Here is a 23,600-nt window from a genome sequence, read left to right as displayed (position 1 = left end):
GAGCACAGCTTGCGAATCCATCGCCCACTGAAGGATATCTTAGGTGCTTCCAAGTTTGGGCAGTTAGGAATTCTGTAAGGGGCCTGGACTGCGACAGCCTCCAAGCCTCCGATTTTAGAGTATTGTCAGTCCTCTTTCCCTCTGGGCCACTCAGAAAACTGTCCCAGGCCCCCCAGTGACTGAGTGGACGTAGAACCCAGGGACACAGCTGCTCGTTTCCATCATTACTGATGTCACGGTGTGAATGGATAAAAGGGAAAGTTACGAGTCGTTGGTGGACACTCAGTTGCATCCAACATGTTTTAATGTAAAGGTTCTTCTAATTTTTTTTTGTTTTGCTCTACCACATATGCCAGTTTTAAATAACAGATTTACAGACGTATAATTCACATGCCATAAAATTCACCCTTTTAAAGTGCACAATTCAGTGGGTTTTAGTATATTCATAGAATTTACAAACTATCCACACCACCTAATTTTAGAAATTGTCATCACTCCAGAAAGAAACCCTTTACCCATTAGCAATCCCTTCCCATTCCCTACTGCCTGGTAACCATGAATCGACTTTCTGTCTCTTTGGATTTGCCTGTTCTGGACACTTCATCTAAATGGAATTATGCAATCTGTGGCTTTTTGTGTCTGGCCTCTTTTCCTTAGCATAATGTTTTCAAGGTTCATCCATGTTGTAGCGTGTGTCAGTACTTCATTCTATTTTTCTGGCTGGATAATAGTCCATTGTATGCGTTGACCACATTTTGTTTATTGGTTGGTGGACATTTGAGTTCTTTCCACTTTTTGACTGGTATGAATAATGCTGCTGCGATCATGTACAAGTTTTCGTGTGAATGTGTTTTTCATTTTTCCTGGGTGTACGCCTAAAACTGAATTGCTGGATCATATTAATTCTATGTTTAACATTTCGAGGGTCTGCCAAACTATTTTCCAAAGATGCCACCCCACTTTACAGCCCTACCAGCAAGCAGTGAAGGGTTCCAATTCTCCCCCGTCCTTGCCAACACTTGTTACTGCTTGTCTCTGTTATTTAGTCATCCTGGTAGGTGTGAAGTGATGTCTCATGGCTTTGGTTTTCATTTTCCTAGTGACTAATGTTGTTGAGCATCTTTTCATGTGCTCATTGGCTACAGCTTCTTTGGAGAAATGTCTCTTCAAGTTCTGGGGTTATTTGTCTCTCTTATTATTGAGTTGTATGAATTCTTCATATATTTTAGATGTAAGTCCTTTATCAAATATACAATTTACAAATATTTTTTCCCCTTCTATGGGTTGTCTCTTCACTTTCTTAATAGTGTTCTTTGAAGCACATTTTTAATTTTGATGAAGTCTAGTTTATGCACTGTTTTTCTTTCCTTGATTATGCTTTCATTGTCCTATCTAAGCAACCATTGCCAAATGTAAGGCCAGGAAGATTTGTTCCTTTGTTTTCTTCTAAGAATTGTATAGTAATTAGCTATTACATACTCAGTTCTTTTGTTCCCTTTTGAATTAAATTTTGAGGCTTTTCTATATTTTTGTTGTTAAAAATAATCTTTGGCTAGGGTTATTGAAGTATATAATATTGACATCTATAATAACAAAAGTACTTTGATTTTTCTAAAAAGGATTATGATGCTTAGCTCTGTCCTGTTGTTGAAATTACTACTCACAGGATACCAAAATTGTTGCTTTAGTTTTTTGAATGAATAAATAAATACCCCAGTCAAGTTAATTTTATTCTAAAATTGAGCTGACTTCTAAGATAAGATCTAATATAGGAAGTGTTTTGACGTTGCCCCCTGTGAGGATTTCAAGAAACACATATTACAAAAATAAGAATGTAAACATCATGTGGGTTGCTTCTTAGGGAATTCTTTTTAAGTATTGTATTTGACTTTATGAGAAAAACTTGAGAGTATGTGGCTTGGATGTCTGCCCATAGTTATATAGTCTTGAGATATATAAATAGATGATAGAGTTTAAATCAGGGAAATAGTAGATCCATCTGCTCAGGTTCCTCATAATCACTTTTTTAAAAACGAGGAAATTTTATGAGGTTTGTGAGGATTATTTTAGTTGACATTAGAAGTCTTAGAGTAGAACCTGATGCTTAGTAAATGTATGTGTTTATTATTAAATATATCATTTATTTTAAAAATGTGTATCATTAAGCCACCAGCACAATTCGTACTTCTAACTTGAATGTCAAATACTACTATGTATTTGAATTATTGTGTACATATGTTAATTATTAATTTTGTCCACAGTAAAGGAATAATAAACGGTTTTATGAATAACTGGAAGAGATAGTCTAATGACATTCTTATCATATATAACATTTTTCACTTAATTATATTAACCTAGGTTGAGAAGGGCGATTGCAGAACCAGAGGGGAGACCCGGTCGGTGTGTCGGGGTACTCACCCTGGCTCACTGCAGTTTCTCGGGTGCAGTGCCGCTGGGGATGTCGCGAATGGCACCGATGATGGTTAGAGACAAAACCAAACAGGCAAAAAGGCTACCTGGTGTGGAATTTATGTTTGTACCTTACAAAGAATCGAGGAAAGAATTCTCTACCAACATGTTCTTTCTCTCCCTGCCCAAACATGAGAAAAGTCATGAATTTGCGAGAGGAGCTCATAGGTCTTTTTTGGGAAGCGGCTCTAGGCCAATTATAAGTCAGCATTTGTAGCTTGGGATTCCACTTCTATCCTCAAGGCGTTCCCAGTGTAGGGGCACAGGAAAGGGGGTGTTGTTGGGGGGTGACCTGTGAAGGTAATGAATTCACCTGGTGGAAGCTTGTAGATACGAGTCCATAGGTGTCTTCTAGCCAGTTCGAGCTGACCACTGGGAAAGAGTGCCAAGAAGTTTAAATCTGAGGGAAGGAGAAAGATGGGGAAATAAGGTTGCAAAAATAATTTGAGGCCCATTTGAACTTGATTGTACAAGCCATTAAAGGGATTTACCATTAAATATAATTAGCATGGAGCAGCAAAAGAAATGTGGACTTACTAATACATAAAGTTAAAATAAAATAATACTGTCCCCATTCTCTTACAGCTGATAAATTTTACTGCTCCCCTCACTGAATTCTGAGACATAGTTGAACTGGTTTTGCCATAATTTTTAAGGAATTCTGTGATTTCTCTCTGACTTGTTGATTGAAAAGTAATAGCATGTGGCCAAAATACTACTCATTCTCTTGTTTGTAGAGCTCTGTAGTAATTAGGAAAGGATTTTTTTGAAGCTCCTTTTGAAGTTCCTTATGCATAATGACGTCACCAGCATGCATTTCATGGCTTCTCAGTAGAGTGTGGTTCTCCAGAGAGCATGGCAGCAAAATACCAAATGTTGTGAAAGAGGTGGTGACATTTCGTGTCTTCCTGTTAACTTCTATTATGAAAAAGTTTTAGGTGTGGATTACTTTTGTAGGTGGGGAGCTCACAGAGGAAGGAAGGGCTGTGCAGGGGGAGCTTCACTGGTGGAGAAGAACCTGATGTCCCCTCTCAAGCCTTGGCCTGCAGAGAGGCCACAGGCCAAAGGCTGAGACAGGAGAGACGCGCCTGTCTTGTGTGTTTACTTGGAGGCAGTGCACTAACGGCTTGCAGCTTTGACTAAAGAGTGAAGTCATTAAATGTTGGCTTCTGCTATTACCATTTTTATTTTTAAAACCAATTATTTTAATGTATATAATAAATAGAAAAATAAGAAAGAAAATGGTGGTTCTCAATTGGGTAATTCTGACACCCCAGGGGACATTTGGCAATGTCTGGAGATAGTTTTGGTTGTCACAACTGGTGGAGGTGCTACTGGCATCTAGTGGGTGTAGAGGCCAGGGATCCTGTGAAACATCTTAACGTGCCCAGGACAGATCCCACAACAAAGAATGAGCCAACCCCAAAATGCCAGTGCTGCTGAGGTGAAAAAATCCTACAGTAGTAATTTTGATCCATGCAGTAATCTCACCCTGATGGGCTTGTCACGATGGTGTGTTTCTTTTCATTATTTTATTATTTTACATATAATGCATGTGTATAATTGTGGACGTAGTTTTTTGTAGCTAGGTCTTTTCATTAAGCTTTATATCCTAGTTTAAAGGTTACCATATAGTTTTCCAGACTTTGCATCCCATTTCTTGACTGTAAATATTCTAGGTCACTGCTCCTGTGATCACCTGTAATGAACAACTTTGTGCATTTGGCATTTTCTGAATTTTCAATTATTTTCTAAGAAGAGGATTTACAAGTATTCATATTTTTCTAAGGGGTGGATTTTTAAAATGATTCTTGGCAAATCTTTCCAAACTGCTTCCCAAAGGCGTAGTACTAATTTCTGAGTGTCATCGGCAGTGACTGTATTTCTTATTTGCCTGCATAAAGTATCACTGTTATGAGAGAGAAAAATAGATGTTTTTGTTTTGTTCATTTAATAGGCAAAAGTGGTGTTTCTTCGATTGGTTAGTCCTTTCCAGCATGCTTTTCCTTCTGATCGTCATCACTAGCGTCAGAAGTCGTCCTACAACCATCTGTGTCTCCTCAGCAGGGTCAGTAGAATGATGCCTATAATGACTACAGGGAAATTTATTAACGAAATAAATCGCAGTAGTTTCAACTTTCTTGGAAGACTTTGAAAAGAACTGGAATCATTTGAAGCATCAAGGAAAATCCAGTCAAATTCTAAGAAAGTAAAATTGGTTTTGGTGAAATGATTAGTTATCGTTGAACTCTATTTAGGTATAAGTTAGGATTCTGTCATACTTTCCTAGTTTTGATTAGTTCCTCAGACATTTGTACGGGCACTTAATCACCCTTAGCATTTCATACGCAGAGTACGTTTGCTCGGCATACACAACGGTCAATAAATATGTGTTAAATGTGAGTGAATAAATTTATGCCCACACTGTGGGGCGTTAGAATGTAATTTTCTACTTTAACGATTACAGAGCGTCATAGCTGATTGTTGCCTTTTGACAGATGATTGGTTTTGGCTCTGACTTACTTGATGTTGAAGTGTTGATTAAGAATAAAATCTCCAATTATATCCCTTTTTCAGTGGTGAACCTGTTCCATAGAAGAGGGGTCTGAGAACAGGGCTTCAGAAACTCATTGTCAAAGGCAGGGCTTTTCTCATCTTCTCACAGAGTTCCAATGACGAGAGGGGAGCAATAAAAATTTCTCTCCTTTCTGGAGATTTGATCTTTTTCAGGATAAAACATCTACCATACGTTCATACAATGTTTCCTAAGGTTTGGTTCTTCCTTAGGGAAACCACTCCGAGTTCTGCAAAAACTTTTCTTTCAATATTTGTGCTTATATGCGACTTTTTCTCTCCTTCAGTTCATCCAGCATCTTGAATGACTTTATCTTAGGGCTTGTGTGCGTAAGCAAATGCCTGGACCAGGATTTGGAGGAGTGCCTTTCTCCTCTTTGACTTCAGGACTGATTTCCTATACAGTATCTTTCAGAATTCTGTAGCAGTTTTGTTTATTTGGGGTTCGGTGGGCTCTCCTCGGTCAGATAGCCTTGGAACGCACCGCCCAACTGAAAGAGCAGGCGGGAACCAGGAATGTCTGGACAAACGCTGTGTGTGGGTCTCCCCTTCCGTTCTTTGTTTGATGTTGTTCACTGAACCTTTTACTGCTTTCTGTCCTTAGCCTGTCAACCGGGAGTTTAAAATAGGAAAGAACATCGAATCGAGCATTTAAATTGCTCTGGTTAATTTTATACTTGTGGTAGAAGATATTTGAAGACAATGTCTTGGTTGTTTTTGTGGGAACCCAGTGCTAGACTTACTCCTTAACCTGGGATTGGCCAGTTCTGAATCAGACACACAGGCACATGGGATTTGGGTCGTGTTGTTTTATGGGTCTTTGCCCTTGTCCTTCCTCTACTCGAAATATTTGTAACATGAAGCCCAAAGTTCTATTTCTCCCTCTCAGGTATCATGGATAAATTTCTAATCTTTTCTTGTAAAAACACTTATAAAAATTCAAATGTATCCATACTCATGATTAACAAAAATTAAACAGATTGGAAACGCACAAAATGTTAAAATCTTCCTTTTCCCATGTCACAGGCCCATTTCACAGATGTAACCACTGTTGTGTTCTCATGTTGTCCTTTCAGACTGTTGCTTTTGACATATCTCTAATTCTCCCTGTTTGTTAGCCCATGTAGTATCTCCCTATTTTACAGTTCTGCAACTTAATTTTTTCATGAACAGCATGAATCCTGGACGTCTTTCCACATCAGCACATAGAGACACATTTATTTTTGCAGCAGTTATGTAATGTTCCATTGTGTGGATGTGCCATAATTTACTTAGCAGTTTCCCACTGATGACCATTTAAGTTACATGGTGTGTTTTGCCTTTTTAAGCAAAGCTGCAGTCACATCCTAAGAGTGCCTGGGGTGGAATTTTGACACTCTCTGCTGCCAGCTCTTTGACTTTGAACAAGTTACTTTCCCTCTCTCGTCCTTGGGTTTCTCCTCTGTAGAATGGGAATGGTGGTACCACCTACCATTGTTATGAGGAATAAAATAGCGAATGCATGGAATGCACTTAGAACAGTGGCTGGGACCTGGCGAGTGCTCCCTGATCGTTAGCTCCATCTCTTACTGCATACGTCTGCACACGTGAGAGCATGTCTGTGGAGTGAATTCCTAACATCAGACTTGCTGGATTGCTGGTTAAAAAAAAAAAAAAAGTGCCCATTTTGAATCCACATCAAGTTGTGACGTGTATTCCCGTTTGTCCTATAGAGATGTTGCAGCAAGTTACTCTTCCACTAGTAATTAAACTTGTGATGTTTAAGAAGCGTAGTTTCCTTTTAAACATAAGGCTTAGAAGCAAGCAAGTTCCTTCATGACTTCCTTTTACTTATCTCCAGTTTCGAGTGCGTGATGACATGTCTTGTGAAATGCTGGTGTGATAATCCCTGCATTGTACGCCTCTCCCGTGGAAGAATGAATGAAAATGTGACGCAAATCGATGGTCCTTGGACTTGCGGTTGAAATTTTCTCCCTCATCGTTTCAGGACAATGTTATTGACTAAAGAGAGTCCCGACCACTCCCTGCGTGTGCAGTGTAGCTTGACATTTGCATATGTGCAGGTACATCCTGCCCGATGCAGAGGGTTGGGACCCACTGGGATGATTGATATCAACTCTCGGTAACACAGGAAAACATTCCTAGATTCATTTTTCTTTGCAGCCGGTAGGGTTAAAGGACAGATGCAAGTGAAATGCTGGGCGGCAGTGAGATTTGCTGTCTGTGCTGATGAATAATACAGCTTTGCAGCCATGTGGGCAGACAAATGGAGCTTTCTGCATGTAGTCCCTGGTGAGGCAGGTCTTGGTATCTGTCACAGGGTCAGACCGTGTCTAATAGCTGGCCGTCACCCTGGTAAGGGAAGACTAGAAAAGGGAGAGAGGACCGAGTGAGAGGCAGCTGAGGGGCTCCTGGCCAAGCCTGGGAAGAACCCCTGCATCCTGGGAGAGCACCTGTCTCCTGGAGTTGGTGACACCTCTCTCCTTTTTGTAGAGACGCTTGACAGTCCCGACCAAGGGGCTGTTCATTTTGACCTTTCTGTGGAGCTAAGGGACCAGGGTCACTGGGAAAGTGGCTGCTAGCAGAGGACAGTGAAAGCTGTAGGCTGGGCTCTCACTTACTGGCTTTGCAGCGGCTCATTTTGTAATCATCCTCAGCATCTCCCCCCAAGTCCCCTGGTTACCCCTAAGCTGTGGGGCTCCCAGCTGGATTCCTGCCCGCTCACCCCATGAGAACTCCACACCCATGACTGTGGGGCAGCTTGTTGAGAAGGAGCCCAGGATCAGGGTGGAGGGGGACAGGAAGTTAGAGAAAGCCATGACACAGCCATCAGAGCGTAACCAGCCTGTTCGGTAGGTTTTCCAGATGGCTTCCCACTTCACCTTGGGTAGAAACACTTCCTCCTACAATGCTCAGCTTTGATTATGTTGCCTTGGCTCCTTTTCCCGACTGTTCCTCTTCTAAGGTATCTAGACCTCTGTTCCCTCGTTGGCTGTCTCCTTTCTTGGTGTGGAGCCATCGTCTCCTTTTGAAATAGGAATCTCAGCTTTAAGATGGTGGAGCAAAAAACTGGTGTCTGAATTTGAAGAGGAGGCGGTGACCATGGGGTGGGATGGGGTGAAAATCAACCTGAGATCCCCTGACTGCTGCCTCCTCTACAGCCAGTGCCATGACCCTAACGAGGCTGTGGGGTGTGGTGGAGAAGGAAGGATGCGGGAGAGGTGAAGGTTCAGCTTTCCAGGGAATCGTAGACATTCTTTCACTTTTTTTTGCAGAAACAAAGCATTTTAGAGACAGACTGGACCTTAGAGATATTTGAGTCAGTCAGTGATAGTGACCTCTTGTTGGTCACAGTTCTCTTGCAGAATTTGGAAAACACTTTTACCCGCTCCCTAGAGAAATGTACACACAATATATTTACACACGTGCTTGTGTGTTCTCTCTCTCTCTCTCTCTCTCTCTGAAAGTTAAAGGGTTCACAAGCCCCTAAGGTTTGTCCAGACCTGCACTCTGGGCAGCCGCGTGGTCCCCAGAGGGCTAAGGTCAAGCGGTCATCTGTGCCTGGCCCAGGGTCTCACAGATAGAGAGAATGTGCCAGTTGTCATTAGTCCTCAGAGCCTGGTCTTGTCTTTTCTCCTCTGCCGTTTGCCTCACTCGAGAGGGTGACATCATTTTTTGCTTAATTTTAAGACCTGGGATTAATAGCTAAAGGATGTTTTATTTAATATCAAATGGATGACATTACTAGGCAAGAAACACACTTAGTTGTGGAAGGAAAAAGAAAAGGGTGTGGGTAGTAGTGAATTCATGGAAAGTCATGGTCAAAAGCTCATTTAAAGACTTTGATGGTGACCATTGTGATTTAAGAAACAGTATCATGTATCACAGCTGTCTGAAACCGTGAGGCATCTTCCCACTCAGCTTACAGCTGTGAGGAGGATAACCTGAGATAGATGCCAGTTTTCTTTTCCTCCCATCTCCCCAGGGACATCCATCAGAAGGCCTCTCACGCAGAAGGTGCTTAGGTAAATGTCTGTGGAATTGGATTTTGTTTATATAAAGAGACGGCTGGAAGGGGAAGGAGGAGCGGTGTATGGCTCTCTGTGGGGCCTGGTCTCCTTAGAGTCAGGGCTACGACCCACTGCTGCGGCATGGCGTATGTGAGGGACATCGCTGACCCTGGTTAGGCTCGTGGGGGGCGGTCTCCAGCTTTGTGACCTGTGTGGCGTCTGCCTCAGTGCTGCCCTCTGCAGAAGGGCACCTCCGTAGGGTTATTGGAAGGAATGGAGAGGATGTGTATGAAAAAAAAAAAAGATAGTATCTGGTTCCTACCAGATGCTCAGAAAATGAGAAAATGGCAGCCACCACCATCTTCATCATCGTCTTTTATCATCTTTTTTTTTATAAGAAACCCAACTTTAACAGATACTACTTTGTATTTATATAGCACCTTCTTCAAGAACCTTGGATGCTTTACAGATAGTATATCTCATTAGTCCCCACAACAGCCCTGTGAGGTAGGTATTGCTCTCATTTTACCCGATAGGGAGACTGAAATACAGGAGGTTAAGTGAGTTGCCCAAGGTCACAAAGTTAAATTCACTGAAGAGCCAGGACCCGAGCACCTTAGCCCTCTGGCTCTCAGTAAATACCTCATGAGAGAGTCTTGAATGAAAAGGATCTTTAAAGAAAGTATGAAGAGTCGTACATTGTGAAAATGAGGTCTTTCTACCGCCATCAAGGAAAGAAAAATCCCTGTACTGACGGTTTGAAGCAAAAGGACTCACATATTACACGTTTCCTTTTCCCCTGTTCCCGAAGTCTCATGGCTCCTGTCTTAAGTACACTTCTCAAGGTAACGCTTCCAAGACAAGTCATATGACTCAGAAGTGAGACTCCATTTAGAATATTTACTTTGAGTCACAATAATTTATAGAAATTTTTATTCCAATGTACAAAATGCGGGGCAGCCATCCCAACAAGCCTGTACATGGAGAGCAATCAGCCACCATTTACAACTTAAACCCACTGCTCACTTCAGTCACAGTCAACCAGCAGACAATATCACAATGCTTTCTATGCAGGTCACTTTTCTTACTATATCTGCATTTTCCCCCAACCCTAACCCTTATGTTTTTTTTTTTTAAAGTATATTGAGTTTCTGATAAGCTTCCGAACATTCTACTTAGATGTAGCTGCACTCAGAGTAGAAAGTAAATTGAGAACCATCACTCTGCAGCCCCTCCCCTGACAAATCATAACTATTAAATATGGTACAGATGTGAACAGTTGAACAATGTGTGAGAGTTCCGTGGAACTCAATGCTATAACTTGCTCTAATATGATGTTTAACCTTGGCTTATACTGCGCTTTTACAGTGCACGAGGTAAAAACACTCAGCGTAGCATCCCGATGCTGTGACTTCATCTTTCTTGTATGTGCTGTGGTCTAACAGTTTCACTTTACTCGCCTTCTCTCAACTGAAAGCTGCAAAAACACAGCTTCAGATTCCAAGACAGTTTGGTTTAAGCCCTCAAAATAAAACATGCGTCCAGTTCCATTGCTGTGATCTTCCCACATTCTTGGTTGTGATTGTATGTGCTATTTCAATAGATCATGCAGGCTATGTAATTTGTACAGAACAACTCCAGCCAGGTGACCTTGACTTCAGAAATGATACCTTACAAAGCACTTTGTCAGAATACTTCATGATTTTCTCCCAGCACATCTCTTAAGCAGTCCAGTTAGCTAAGTGACCCTGTTAAACACATGTTCACAGAACGACTAGGTGAAGTTATTTCCTGAGCTGAAAACCACAGTAATAAATGTTAATAATAGCAGACACAAACATTCTTCTTTGTTTGTTTTTCCTATGCAGCAGTATTAGTAAAATAAGTTGAAAAAATCACAGCAATTAAAAAGGTTGCCTGGAAAGACTTTAATAAAGAACATCCACGATCTGATTGCTATTATTTTGAATAAATATTCAATTATTTTCTGCCAGTGGCTTTTGGCCACTGTCAGAGAACTTACGCATGGAAAAGTGTCAACTGCCATAATTTACACACATTACATATATATTTTTTCTTAAACTCCCAACAGGAGTCCTAACACACATAAACTTGAATTTTCAAACACTCTTCCAGTAAGCTTTGTAAAGGTGGAGGGGACAAGAGGACTCGCTTATGTATTCCTGAACTACTTCATTAAAACTTGATATTCAAAGGGGTTTTGAGCTAGCTATCCAGGCTGCTGGAGTTATGATGAATGGATCGCTTCTTTCCAAGGTAAAGAATGACACTTGAAAATAACATAATTGCTATGACGTGAAACTTCCAAACACGGCCCCAACTTGAAACATTAGAGTATTTAAGAATTCTAAAGACTGGTATACCAGCACTGCACCAGAATTTCTTTCATCATTCTAACAATCATAGGGAATTTTTTTATAGTTTCTTATTTTACTAAATTAAAGCTGAATGAAGTAACTGACTTATAAACTATAACAAAAGGACAAATATTTAGCTGGAGATAGCAGTTCCTCCTTAAAAAAAATATTTACCTCCTCTCATTGCAATTTTTCTTAAGGCATCTTACTGATTTAAAATAGAGTTTAAAATCCACCTTAAAAATAGAAACAAAAGAGCTAGTTAAACTGACAAAAAGTAGTAAAAATATGGTCAAATTTACTGACAGAATCGTGGGCACTTTATATAATACTTAGACTCTACCAGTTTTAAGTAAAATAAGGAAAATATAATTACAAAGCCAGTCTTTCCCCTTGAGGAAACAAAAAGCCACTTTTGACCAATTGTTCCCTACATATACATAGATAGTGGTACCTCGGTTTTCGAACGTAATCCGTTCCGGCCCCGTTGGAGTTCTGAAACGCTGGAAAACAGCCCACAGCAAGGCTTCAGGATCTTGCACTCAGCAGAAGCCACTTGACATGTTCGACTTCCCGGGTGTGTTCGAAAACCCGAAACATTTACTTCCTGGTTTACGGTGTTTGTAAACGGAAATGTTTGTCAACAGAGACGTTCGAAAACCGAGGTACCGCTCTACTATATATTATTATAGGCTGCTTCAGAGAAGCAAAACATTTGTCTTCCTGACACTGGATTCTAGTATTTTTATTTATTTATTTACTTATTTATTTATTACATCAGGAAGGCAAATGCAAAGTGTTGAGCCCAAAGTATTTTTGGTTTACACTGGAAAAGACCACCAAATATTCTTTCTATACACAGTTCGACCCAGGCAAATTTGTGCAGTATGTTCAATATCATCCCATTAAATTATCAGTACCACCCAGCACAGATTCCTTCTCTTTCTGCTGCACCCCCAAGGAGTTTAAATCATTATTGGTGCAATTAATAAAGAGCAAATGCATGTCAATTACCAGAAGGCTGTTTTACAAGAGGAGCTGCTAGCTCTGATTTCACTTTCTTGTTGTGTGGAACTGCAGAGACAGCATAATACCCGAGCAAATAAATCAACTACCATGATAGGAAAAGCTGTTAATCCGTAGTCTTTGCTTTTTTGTGTGCAAAGTGTGCTACTGCCCCCTGAGCTTTCTGCATTTCTCTTTTCTTGAAAAAAGTCAGTGCTTGATCCTTTTCAGAAGAGCCAGAGAAGAAATGAGGTAGAAAGCTCTTCATCACTGTTCCCCCTCAGTCCTGAAATTGATAGAAAAGGATGTAACCAGATTCAGATTTCCTTGAGATGTTCGATGTCAACCCGTAGAATTCAATAGCTTGTGCATCTATTTTTTCCCTTACAATATTGTCATCAAATAACACAAAACCATGATTCTTAACTATTGCAATATAATGGCCTTGATTGGGACCACTTCCACAGTGATCCACAATAGCACCATACACCAGGGGTGCCAAAAAAATGTATACAAGTGGACACATTGCGCAAGCAGTAGTTTGTCGTAATCAGAAGTGTCTGGACACTGATGGTAACCACTTTGAGCACTTCTTGTAAATGTGACTTGTATTCATCTTTTGTTATCGGTATATATGGAGAATTACAATTTTAATACAGTTTTCCTTTCTTAAAATGTGTATACGTTTTTTTGGCACCCTCTGCATACATTGTCAGAATTGGTGGCATCACCTTAAGTGTTAAAGAGACAAAGTTCTAAAGGAAAAACTACCCAGTAAGAAAGTTGTGTGTGTCGATGAAGTTGATCCATACATTTAAATCTCTTCAGGTGTAGGTAGAGCTAGAATCATGGGCAGTTTTTCAACTTTCATTCATTTGTGTGCTTCCTGTTTGCTGCGACATTCTTCACAGTAGTATTTGTATTCACTGCGTAGAGTTTCTGTGTTGCTAAAACCTCTTACGCAGTGAGTGATTGATGTTTTGTTCCACATCAATAGAAAAGTCTGAAAAATCTTCATCTTTGCTGCTATAATTTCACAAGTAAGAACTCTAGTTTCATTAGTTAATGTTCCCTAAATAATCTCATGATCCCACGTTGGGTCTGATGTGCTGTTGTTTTCACTGTCAATGTTACCATTAGGTAGACGGCCATTTTGTTTTTCCTGCTTTCTCTTTTCTTGTAAAATAGTAGCCGTTGTATTTAGTAGGCACTTCAAGAATTCATGGGTGTCTTGATGCATGTAATTGTCAAAAAGTTCATTTTTGTTTCCCATCACCTTGTTAGGAACTTTTTGGGAGATATTACTCCAAACTTTTTCTTCTGAGTGGCTATGCTATGGAACAGATGTGCTAAGCACACAGGAAGGTTGTCCTCCTTCCTAGGTTGACTCATGTATGCTAGAACTTTCCCCCAAAATGGACAACAAAACTAAAGTGCTTGAAGAGCTGAATTGCAGTAGGAGCTATTCCCCAAATTGAGTACTAAACCAAAATAGTGCTCATTGACTGGAAACTGTTCTGGACCAATCCCCTTCTCGACTGCCGAGGCATTGGCGCCCATGGTACAAGAGATGGAGGCAAATTTGGAGACTCATTAGGATTTCCATCCACCCAGCGCCATCTTCCACCCAATCACAGCAGCAGAGGTGGAGGGGGGAGCCGGGCCGCCGGCTCACACTCAGACCCAGTCTCCGCTGACCCACGCAGGGAGCCTGCTTTGCTGGCACTCCCACCCAGGACCCCGGCCCCCCACCTGCCGGCTGCCTGCCCCTGGCTCCTCCCCAACGCAGGGCCTGCCAGCGTCGTCGATGTCATCGCCGCGCTGAACCAGGGTGGTTGACAGGGCGGGGGTCTGGCAAAAGTGGTGTGCTTTGCGATGCTCTGGTCCTGTTTGAAATATGGGACTATTTCTTTGTTGATCCTGCCAAGATGCAAAGAATAACCTTTGGTGATCAAGCCGATTGGCTTGAAAGTGGTCACCGAATCAACATGGGTTGAAGGTTGCTGACCCTAAAGTTGCCTTTTTACATACAGCCTTGCTGTTCTTCTGTAGAAAGTCAGAGATGTAAGGAGTTTACTCGTGTACACTGCACACAAACAACGGGTTATCCATTTGTAAATAAACCAAGTGAAAATACATTGCTTGGAACAACATAAAATCAGGAAGGGTGGCCCTTTTGCAAGGTGTATAGTGTGTCTCTCCTGTGTTCTGGGATGCTGACGATCGTGATACAGACGTCCATGTTAATAGGTGCGCATTCTTAGTCTCCTTTGGCTACCATAGCCAAAATTGGCTTATAAGGAATAATTTTCAAGAGCAATATCCCTGAGCCAACAAAGTGCCAAACGGGAGAGAAAGGGAGAACATACAGTCGACTCCCACTCAGCTTTTTGTTTCGGATCACCGCTTTTCATCTTGGGGTAAAAAGAGCCAAATTTCCGCAGATGTGCACCGTCCACAGCACCTGCAGTGAAGTGGCGGAGGATGGAGGGAAATGCTGTGCAGCTTGATTTTAGAATTTCCCTGCGGTTATCGCTCCTTTGGTCCCATGAAAGTCATACCTTAGCCACTTTTTGTTCAGATGACCTGTGTTGGGGTCCCCAAAAGGATTTTTACAGAGGCTTCTGTGGGCTTCTCCGTTGTTTGACACTTGAAGCACAGCTGGCAAAGCCAGCCGGAGCTTATTCTCTAAGGGGATGGGCAGCCACGAGGCTCCAAGCTGCTCCCCACCCCAGCTTTGCAAAGGGAGGTTTGTCTCACCTCTGTCCTAAGGATCAATCAAACGGCCTGGGAAATTTTGGGGGGCTGTTAGCACACGAAGCGGAGGAAGCATATCTGCAGAGCGGAGGGAAATCAGCGACCTCCAAGTGTTTTGGAGATGAAATCAGACCCTCCTGAGCACTTCTGGTGGAATCTATGCTTGGAGTGAAAAGGGATTTCCCATTTGACAGACCAAGTGGGCTCATCTTCAGCCAGGCTTTCATCAGGGTATCAAAAGTCCTAAGGAGAACCTGCAGGCGTTTCCCATTCTCCACCATGTTGGCCGGGAACCTTGGTGGCATGGCTTCATATCTGTCACCTGAGTGGTGGTCCTGGGATGGAGCTTTCAGAGCCGTGGGGAGGAGAACATAGACTAGCCCTTCTGTTTTGGCTCGTGTTTCACCCTGTCCCCACACATGGACAGACTCTGTTGGATGCTTTGAGGCACTGTTCAGCTTTCGCTCGTTCACTTATCGCACAAATACTGTTTGGTTGTGATGTGTTCCTTGGAGTCCCTATGGTTCCCTCTTTTTCCTCCAAGAGAAGATGGGCGTTTCCTTCCTCCTTCCTTATACAGCACCTCCTACTTGCCTCCATCAGAGCGCCTGGGGCATCCCTGGTGGTCATTGCTTCTCCCAGTGGACAGATGTTCCTCGGGGTCAGGACAAAGGCTGGTTCATCGTTTCATCTCCTGTGTCTGCCATGGTGCCTGGTAGAGGGAGTTTCGCTGTTTGGTGGATCAAAAAAAGATCCCCATAGTCCTTCTTGCACAATCACTAAATGGTCATTTTGTCATCAAAAAGTGCAACAGTTCTTTATTCAACAACCAGTGACTGAGCTCCTACTGTGTTGTTTCACTTTAAACTTTTTTTTTTTAAAACTTTCAAACTGACAGAACTTTTGAGGTAACAATGCAGTGAACATTTGTATCCCTCTCACCTGTGTCAACTGACTGTTAACAGTTTGGCATGCTGCCCTATCCATGCATCTCTTCTGTCTACATATACACATACACGCACATACACACACATATACACACGTACACGTACACACATGCACACACACACTTCTGCCAGATCACGTGAAAGGAGGCTGCAGATGTGGAGGCGGTCCACCTACCTCTAAGTATTTCAGTCTCACGCCATTAGGAAGTGCCTTCTGAGGAGCATACATAGAGCTTTGGGAGTACAGAGTGGGAAAAATTCCTTTTAAAAAAAAAATGGGAGCAATTAGGAAGTTTCACTGAGAAGCTAACATCTAGCTGAGCCGTGTGCTTAGACACCACTTTACAGTATCCATGTCTAAAATTTTAATGGGGAAGAGGTACAATCTTTCAGAAAAAGAGCTTCCTATCTCCTTGGAAAACTCATTCAGCTTTACCATATTTGGAGCCTCTTGCATTTATGAGTCCTCTGTGGTTTGGTAATAACCACACTTATTATTTCCTTAGCCTCTCAGGGGCTGTCATTGAAGAAGTGCCTTTAATTTTGCTTGCATTTACTAGTATGTTTACTGTGCAGAGGGGGCTGTGTAGACCAGCGAAGTGTTGAGTCAGCTGGACTCCCCTTTCTGTGCGAAGTGCCGGTGAGAGCTCAGTGACTTAGAGCCACGGGCAAATCCGACTTGCGCATCTTAATAATAGTGGTGACTTGATTTTGTAATTACACTTAAGAATTCTATACATCCATAAATGAAAGGCGGTGTAGGCCATTCCAGGTCATCAGAACTTCCGCTGTTTCTTCCATGTCCCAGAGGGCTTTGCTACATCTGAAAATGTGTCCTTGAGGCTGAAAGACCACCTCTGAAGCGCTTTGGGGCAACTGTGTGCACTTGACAATCTCGAGTGCCATGCCAGAGGCGAGCAAACAGCCCACACTCTGCACCAGTGAGCGACAGGCACTTCCAGGCTGTTAGGCTTTTTGTTGGCTACATAGAAGGAAAATGACGGAAAATACTCAGTTTTGGTTTGGAGTGGGAATAACGACAGCTTGTGTGAAATGGAGGTAATTGCAAACAGGGACCAGTGGGTGTCCGGTACACAGGGAACCATGAGAAGTCATGGAGGTCACCCTTAACAAACCTTGGTTTTGACTTTTCAAACCTCTTTCTGAGTAAGATGAAGCACGGTTTGGTTTTGTTCAGCATTGTAAGAGGTGATTTTTTTTCAGTGGGAGAAGTTATATAGAAGATGCAGAGAATGGAGAAATGTGTAACAACAGAGCACAACCTAGGACATTGGTGTCTGGTTATTGCATTCATTCCAGGTGTGGAAGCTTCTCTGGGTCTCAGGCACTGGCCTCAATACTTTATCAATGAGTTTCTCCCAGACACACACAATCTGCGTTATCACCCAAATCCAATTTGTAATTGTCTCAGTTCAGTAGAGGACAAACCACTGCCACCGCCACCAACAACCAAAAAACCCAAACAGAAAACAAACTAACCCACCTCCTTGGACAGAGCTGGAGTCGCTTCGATGCACCGGAAGGGGCCCAGCGTTTCCTGCCGCAGCCTCAGCTAGAGGCTTTGTGCCGAGTGTGGGGTAGAGTGTGGGTCAGGACCTCGGCCTGCTGACCTCCAGGGCCCTCGGCACTGAGTGGCCGGTGTGCAGCTGTCAAGCGTCAGCTGTGGGGGCTGCCTGGGACCCCTCCAGGCAGGGGGTGTCTGGTCCAGGCATGAGTGACCTGCCCCCTCACACCGCTGGACTTTAGAAAAGAGGAGACTAGCATGGCCGATACGTAGGAGGAGACTTGCCAGTGGCAGATGGATGTCTGCAGAGGGGGCAGTCTGAGAAGGACATGGAGCCCCCACAGAGGGCATGTTTCACACCAGGGGAGACTGGGCCCTTTGTGGGGAGATTTGGGGTTAGCATTTTACAGGAACAACATTAGTTTTAGCTTCCTGAAAGCAGAGGTCCACAGAAGCTATGACATAGCTAAGCTCGGAATTCCTGAGCCAGGATTGGAATTGGGTGCTCATCTCACACCGAGCGCCAGCCCATCCTTGGACGTGCGTGGGTGTGCAGGGAGCAGTTAGAAAGCGAGGATGACTTTTCAAGGAATAATGCACACTCGAAGTGTTAGGTGAGAAGACGAGCTGGCCTGCGTGGGGTAGGACCGAGACCTGCTGGTCTTGGTCCGTCCCTTTCTGTGGTGTGGGGCGTACACCCTAGGTTCAAGGTGCTGAGTAGTTAGCAGGGGACAAAAGAGCTGAGTCCGGCTCTTGTGGAGCTTCTGAGGATGGGGACCCCTAATAAAGTCAACCCGGAAAGAAGCAGGGTCAGTTCAGGTGGTGATGCACGTTCTAAAGCAAGTAAAACAATCTGATGGCTGTGAGCAGCTCTGTCCAATACAGATACAATGCAAGCCACGTGCAATTTCAAATTTTCTAGTAGCCCCGTTAAAAGAAGTAAAAAGAAAAGTGAAACTAATTTTAATGTATTTTATTTAATCCAGTATATCTATAATGTTATAACATGTCATCAATAAAAAAATTATCAACATTTTTGCACTTATTTTTATTTTTTATTTTTTTTGCATCAAGTCTTCTAAATCTGGTGTGCATTTTATACCTAGAACACATCTCCATTTGGACTTGGACACATCTCAAGGACTCAGGTATTTGTGGCCAGTGGCTTTGGATAGTGAAGGCTTCGGAGTGCTGGGGGCGGTGGTGCAGGTCCACTTTAGTTTGGGGGGGCATCTTCTAAGCAGTGTCCCTTCACCTAAGGACCAGGAATAGTCCCTACAACTCATCTATTTTGTGTTTTGTTTGTTGCCAATAAGCCTGTACATCATGGTACATTATTCATCTTCAGCTGGTTAAAACAGCTGGCTTTGCTTTTCTTTTTTTAGCAGCCTCGCTCTGGGCACTGTGGGACGGGATGCCCTGCGGGCAGGCAATGAGAGATCACGCAGTTTTATGGGAGGTGACGTGGAGAGCACTGCCATCCTTGACAAAGCTGTGGGGCTTCCAGGAGCCACGTTTTGTCAAAGAGCTCATTTTGTGTGCAGGAAAGTTGGTGGTGTCATTTCCTTATTTTCTACCTGTTAATGATGGGAAGGAATTCCACCCACGTTTATGTTTGACCTGAAAGGTCTCCCACTGAGAAAAGTCACTGGCACAGGCAGCGGGACTATTTTTAGCACTATTTCAGTACAGGTTTAAACTGTTATTTTATTGACTATTGTAGCTATTAACTTTAAACTTAAACAAGGAGAAGGTTACTAAGTATAATACTCCTCCCGCCTACTCAGAGCCTTTTAGCTGGGCCAAATACTGTTTGTCAGATTGCGTTAAAATTTCCTTCTGAGTTTTTCCGGTTCAGTTGCAAATCAAGGAATGGTTTGGAGTCAGTTTGTGAAGGAGGTCTTGGGAAACATCGATGAAGAGTGTTGTGTGTGTATGAAAACTAGGGTTGTGGGATAAAGAGGAGTGGGAGAAAATACTTGCAAATAAAAGGCCAACAGATTTTACAAATCACCTTCGCCTACCTTCATATTTAAAGGTATATGTGTTCTTTGGAGCCAATTTGAAAAGGACAAAGGAATAAACCATAATGTGTTTTCCTGTACTTCTAGACACCTATTTTACAATGGAATTTGTACAGTTTCTAGCTCTTTTATACTTGATGTATCGTGAGTATTTTCTTGTATTAAATAATGGCTGCATATTCTACCTTATGAATGTTCTGTCATTGATTTAACTTTTAATTGACCCTCTATTGTTTCCATTTTTATTATAAGTAATGCAGGGACGAGCATTCTTCTACATAAATGTTTATATTTATTATTACTGTATAAATTGCTAGAAGTGAAACTACCAGATTAAACATTATAGACATTTTTTAGGGCTTTTGATATATGCTGCCAAATTACGTTCCAAAAACAGCTCAAGTTTGCATTCTTACCTGCACTTGTTTGTGTGCTTTTTCCCCCACAGTCCAGCCCCTACTGGGATTTAAATGATAAGGGAATTTATTAAATTGACAGATGATAGGCATGTCATTTTGATGCAATATTTTAAAATAAAAGATAATGCATTTAAAGACACTTTTTCTATTTTTCTTCTTAGCTTAACTTTTGGAACCCTTGTCCTTGATTGATAAGGAGCAAATGTCTTTCTGAGGCATAACTGGGGGATCCATCGGTCACAGGTGGTTTTCTTTGCTTTACTATTATTTTTTAAGTAAGCTATGGTCAGTATGAGGTTTGTGACTGGTAACTCCTTATACTGAAGATTTGAATGGGTCAAGGTACTCGAGAGTTTTGTGGTACCATTACCGCGTGTAATCAGTAATACGCCACAGGGACAACACGAACCACTCATGAGGGATGATCCTTGCCTGTATCATTATTGGTGATGCAGTGTTGATGGCCGTATCCTGAAGATACCACTATAGTCTGACTCCTGAACTCTGCCACATTTTCCATGGCCCCTGCAGAGGGCAGGAGCTCCGCAGAAAAACGCTCTGTGACATTGTTTAAACTGCAAAGGATTGCAGCCATTGTATTTCCTTCCTTAAGGGATCTGGTATCTACTGTCACTGACCTTTTTTCAGTTACTTGGTACCAGGCCCTGAACCTCAGCACTTCCGTTTCATGATTAAGCCTTACAACAACATATATGGCAAGTGCTGTTATTTTTGTCATTTTATTGCTGAGACAGTTGAAGCTCACAGTGGTTAGGTAACTTACTTGGAATCATGGAGCCAGGAATGGGCAGAGCAGGGCATTGGACTGACCTGGAAGCCCACGTGCAGAGTCCAAGCCCAATGTCCTGGGTCACCGGAAGGAAATGAAGCAGAGATTAAAACCAGACTGGCCCTTAAGACCATGGCAATTCCAGCTCAGACAGTCTCACTGCCACACGCAGCCACAATTTTATACCCATAGAGGGAAACCGAGGAAACAAGGTGGGTGGTTGTGTAGCAGCTTTGTAACCCAATCACATTTTTCAAGTGAATAGTGGCTCAGGTGGATTTGAGATGTCTTAGGAGAAATATTAGTTGATGCTGGGTTAATTCGGAAGATTAAATGGAAAAGATAAGTGGGGAAGAAGAGCTGGTTGGAGGGAGGAAGGCATTTGGGTGTGGAGAGAAGTAAGAAGGGGCAGAAAAGTTCCATGAGTAGCTGTAGGAGTTGTAGGGGACTAGAAGTACCCCGTTTCCCCAAAAATAAGACCTAGCCGGACAATCAGCTCTAATGTGTCTTTTGGAGCAAAAATTAATATAAGACCCAGTGTTATTTTACTATAAGACCGGGTCTTATAATATAATATAATATAATATAATATAATATAATATAATATAATATAATAAATATAATATAATATAATATACTGGGTCTTATATTAATTTTTGCTCCAAAAGACACATTAGAGCTGATGGTCCGATAAGTCTTATTTTCGGGGAAACACAGTACTAGCATGTTTGAATCAATGAGGCAGCAAGACAGAACTTTTCCCCAATTTGGAGGATGGTGGTAAGTGTTCAGGAGCACATGTAATTAATGAAGGCAGGTGGATGATGGGGCGGTGGGTGCGTTATGCTCCTCATTTGTTCTTTTAATAAGTAACATTATAGCATAATTTCATCTACTCATTTGAAATAAGGTTATGCAGTTAGAGTCCTGCTGCTGTTAAAGGCTTCCTGAGATTTCAGTGCACTATGCAGAGTTATGTTCACTTTAAAACATCAAACTGGTGCTCTTTCCAGAGACTTAATTTTATTTAATGCTCAATTTTTGTATTTACTGGTTCTGCATTTTCTCCTGTAGATTCAGATCCAATTTAGAGATGAAATCTATGGGCAGCTTGGCTGTGGAAAGCACAGGGGAAGGCTGCTCTGGGCATGCGAAACCAGGTGTCAGCATTTTCGTATGGTTGTGTGGAATTTTCTTACGATTTTTATGAGAAAATGTAACTATCACAAGCCCCCCAAAATCATAATTCCTATAAAGCAGTAAATGAAATTGTTGGGTGTTCTCTTTAAATTTGTCCAATTTTCAGTCTACAATTTTTTTTTCGTGGTAAAGACACATAACAAAATTTATCATCTTAACCATTTTTAAGTGTCCCGTTCAGCTGTGTTGGGCATCTTCGCCTTGCTGCGAAGCAGATCCCAGAACTCTGCCGTCCTGCAAGACTGAGACGCTGTGCCCGTTACCCATAACTCCCCACGCCTCCCTCCCCATCGCCCCGGCAACCACCATTCACTTTGTTTCTGTGAATTGGACTCCTTTAGATACCTCATGTGAGTGAATCACAGTATTTGTCCATTTTTTTGGGGGGGGGCGTGGGGACTGGCTTATTTCACTTAGAATAATGTCCCCAAGGTTTGTCCTTCTTAGAGACATCAGAATTTCTTTTTTACGGTCGAATAATACTCTCTTGGGTACATATTCTTTCGTTTATCTGTTCATCCATTGACGGACCCTTGGCTTGCTTCCACCTCTAGGCTACTGTGAACAGCGCTGCTGAGAACACAAATGTGCAAATATGTCTTTGAGACCCTGCTTTCAATGCTTTTGGATACACACCCAGAATTGGGAGTGCTAGATCATATGGTAGTATTTGTCATTTTTTGAGTAAATTTTGTACTGTTTTCCATAGCAGTTGCACCATTTTACAATCCCACAAACGGTGCACAAGGGTTGCCTTTCTCCGCATCCTCACCAACACTTGTTATTTTCTGGTTTGTTTTTTTGTTTGTTTGTTTTTTTGATGGTACCATCCTAAGGGGTGTGAGGTCAACCTGTGGTTGCTTATATATCACATCAAACTTTTCCTCATAGATGTAAACAAATCTGAAAGTATCATTTGAGATTTACCTACTTTTACTGCTGTGCTTCTCAAACGGAGGATTTTCAAAACATCTATTTGCGAGTATATCTGAATGCTTGGCTGCACAAGAATATTCGACATTTTTCTTAAATGTGTAACTACATGGAGTTCTCCTTTCTTATTTAGTGCAAACATTCACTCCTGTAAATACTGAGTTCTGTGTGCCAATTGAGACTACAGAGATGAGCAGGACACAGTTCTTGCCCTCAAGGGACTGACGAGAAGAAGCCACATTTTGTAGGAAGAGATAAATGAAGCAACAAAGGGAGGTAGGCAGTATTTACAGGAGTGTATGTTTGCACTAAATAAGAAAGGAGAACTCCATGTAGTTACATACTTAAGAAAAATGTCGAATATTCTTGTGCAGCCACCCATTCAGATATAGTCGTATATAGATGTTTTAAACATCCTCCCTTTGAGAAGCACAGCAGTATAAGTAGGTAAATCTCAAATGATACTTTAAGATTTGTTTACATCTATGAGGAAAAGTTTGATGTGATATACAAGCAACCACACGTTGACCTCACAGCCCTTAGGGTGTCAGGGAAGGAGGGAGGGAGGG

At 42.1% G+C, this 23,600-nt stretch overlaps 1 protein-coding gene and 1 pseudogene across 2 annotated transcripts in view; one reads left to right on the top strand and one right to left on the bottom strand.

The window, feature by feature from the left end:
* Positions 1 to 23,600, top strand: part of PRKCA (protein kinase C alpha) — a 376,168-nt gene that overhangs the window by 58,568 nt on the left and 294,000 nt on the right. The gene's annotated exons all lie outside the window — the stretch shown is intronic.
* LOC117012819 (ubiquitin carboxyl-terminal hydrolase 12-like) lies at positions 12,717 to 14,017 on the bottom strand (annotated as a pseudogene).

Source organism: Rhinolophus ferrumequinum, chromosome 21 (genome assembly GCF_004115265.2).
Source record: "Rhinolophus ferrumequinum isolate MPI-CBG mRhiFer1 chromosome 21, mRhiFer1_v1.p, whole genome shotgun sequence".
Classification (NCBI taxonomy): domain Eukaryota; kingdom Metazoa; phylum Chordata; class Mammalia; order Chiroptera; family Rhinolophidae; genus Rhinolophus; species Rhinolophus ferrumequinum.
The sequence above is the reverse complement of the archived record's forward strand: the minus strand, read 5'-3'. Positions and strand labels throughout refer to the sequence as shown.